We start from the raw sequence: 2,707 nt of genomic DNA on the forward strand, positions 1-2,707 counted from the left end.
TGAACCTATGCCCTAGATCCTTTTTATATTGTTTTCTCCCTATTCCTATTCTTTGTAGTTTAGTTTCATACTCAAACATAAATATTGGTTACTTGGATAATTTAGATTATAATAATTAATTAGGAGTAAAAAGACTTGTTTCCCTGTGGAGATCGACCCTACTTCCCTATCTACCTTAGTTAGTGATTTAGGTAATTATTTTTGATTAGGGGATACGACTTTACCCTGTCAAAATTTGGCGCCGTTGCCGGGGAAACGATTTTATTTTTATTTCTGATTGTTTTTGTAGTCTAGATTATTTCCCTTTTTGTCTCAGAGAGCGTTAGTTCTCTGAGACAAATCTCATATTTGCTTATAGTTTTTGTTTATGCCCAGGTGTTCCAGATCAGGTTACATCCCATTCGATCCTGAGATCGAACGTTCCTTCCATGGACAGAAAAACTTCTACAAGCAAATCCTGGCTCTTGATGGGGTTCAATTTGAAATTAAACCTCAATTTATAACGATGATAGAGAGGAAGCAATTCAGTGGAGCCAAGGGTGAAGACCCGAATCTTCACATTGCCGACTATTGTCAATATTGCTACACCATCAGACAAGCCGGGATCACTCAAGACCAGATCAGGAAGATTCTCTTTCCCTTCTCTTTAACTGGAAAAGCCAAATTGTGGTTTAATGGTTTAAATAGAACTACACTCGGTATAACTGACTGGGAAACTCTTGTTTTGAATTTCTATAACAAGTATTATCCTGCAGAGAGAACAGCAGTACTACGGAGTGCGATTCAGAACTTTGCCCAAGAAGCCGATGAGTCTTTATATGAGGCTTGGGAGAGGTTCAAGGACCTATAGAGAGAATGCCCTCACCACAATTTAGCGCAATGGCAGTTAATCCAAGTCTTTTATAACGGCATTGGAAATTCTTCTAGAATAATTTTAGACTCTGCAGCTAGTGGGAGATTTATGAATCTTAATGTTGATGATGCAGGTCAGGTTATTGAAGATATGGCGATACATAATTCCCAATATGGGAATCCCAGAGGATTTGCTAATAAGGGGAAACATAGTGTCGACTCTGTATCCTTTTTGCAAGCTCAACTGACCTCTATTTGCCAAAAATTAGATAATCTGAGCCCTGCTAATGTAGCCAATGTTTCTGCGATTAATAATAATTCTAATGAGGCTTTCTGTGAAAATTGTGGTATTGTAGGTCATTGGGAGCAGGATTGCAGGAGTTCCGTGGAGCAAGTTAATGCCTTCCAAGCTTATAGGCAGAATAACCCATACTCTAACACTTACAATCCTGGGTATCGAAATCATCCATACCTTTCCTACCGGAGCACTAATGTTCAAAATCCACCACCACAAGAACCACAGGTGCCACAGCAACAGCAGCAGAAATACTATCATCCCAATGCTAGCTAGAAGAATCAACCACAACAACCCCCCTCATCTTCCGACCCTTCTTTGGGGGAAATTAGAGCAATGTTGGTCAATATGCAAAAGCACATGGAGAGCAGGGATGCGACAATTGATCAAATTCTAGCGCATAATAAAATTGTAGATAATCAAATTGCGCAACTCTCCGCTACTCTACAAGCACGCCAACAGGGAGCCCTGCCGGCACAGCCAACTAGGCCTACGGATCAAGCATTTGCAATTACTCTAAGGAGTGGTTTAAACTATGAAGGACCCTCTATGCCCAGAGTTGATGAACCTATTTTATTAAATAATGCTAATCTTGATTCCATTAAACCAAACAATGTAGTTGATAGCCCTGCAGGGCTAAAAGATAATACTAACATATCTAATTCTACATTGCAGGGTAAAACTCCAGAGAAGGTGGCTACTCTAGACAAAGATAAGAATGCTCCAAAGCCAATCATCAAACTTCCTTTCCCCAATCGTCAATTGAAGACAAACTTGGATAAGCAGTTTGGTAAGTTCTTGGAGGTGGTTAAAGACTTGAAGGTAACAGTTCCCTTTACTGAATTGATAACACAAATCCCCTCGTATGCAAAATTCATGAAAGAAATATTGACGAGAAAAAGGTCAATTAGTGAGGTAGAGACAGTAGCTTTCACTGCAGAGTGTAGTGCCGTACTTCAAAATAAGTCTCCACCTAAATTAAAAGATCCGGGTAGTTTTTCTATCCCTTGTCATATTGGAAATCTCTTGATTGATAATGCATTATGTGATTTGGGTGCTAGTGTTAGCGTCATGCCATTATCTGTGTGTTCTAAGTTGAATATGGGTAAGTTAAAAGCTACCAATATAACTCTACAAATGGCCGACCGTTCTTTCAAATACCCCTTAGGTGTTTTAGAGGATGTCCCCGTTAGAGTAGGTAAATTTTATATACCTGTAGATTTTGTTGTTCTTGATATGGCTGAGGATATGCAAACCCCAATTATTTTGGGTAGACCATTCCTTAACACTGCAGGAGCAGTCATAGATGTTAGAAGTGGTAAGCTAACACTATCAGTAGGGGACGATAAAGTGGTTTTTAATCTGAATAATACCCCCAAAAGCTCCATGACTGAGGAGAAATGTTTCAGTGTTAGTGTGGTTGTAAATTATTCTAACAAGCCCCAAGCTCTTGAAAAAGATCCCTTGGAGGCGGTATCTTGTGTTGCATCCTTTTCAGATGAGGTAGACAAATGGCAGAAGGAAGTCGATGCAATAGAAAGAACACTCTACAATGTTGGT

General features: G+C 39.5%; 1 non-coding gene across 1 annotated transcript; it reads right to left on the reverse strand.

Moving 5' to 3' along the window:
• Nucleotides 1-766: 766 nt before the first annotated feature.
• Nucleotides 767-873, reverse strand: LOC145637569 (small nucleolar RNA R71). The gene has a single exon (XR_014114339.1). It is a non-coding gene; the product is annotated as a small nucleolar RNA R71 (small nucleolar RNA).
• Nucleotides 874-2,707: the final 1,834 nt, after the last annotated feature.

This window comes from Chenopodium album, chromosome 6, assembly GCF_948465745.1.
Source record: "Chenopodium album chromosome 6, dcCheAlbu1.1, whole genome shotgun sequence".
Lineage (NCBI taxonomy): Eukaryota > Viridiplantae > Streptophyta > Magnoliopsida > Caryophyllales > Amaranthaceae > Chenopodium > Chenopodium album.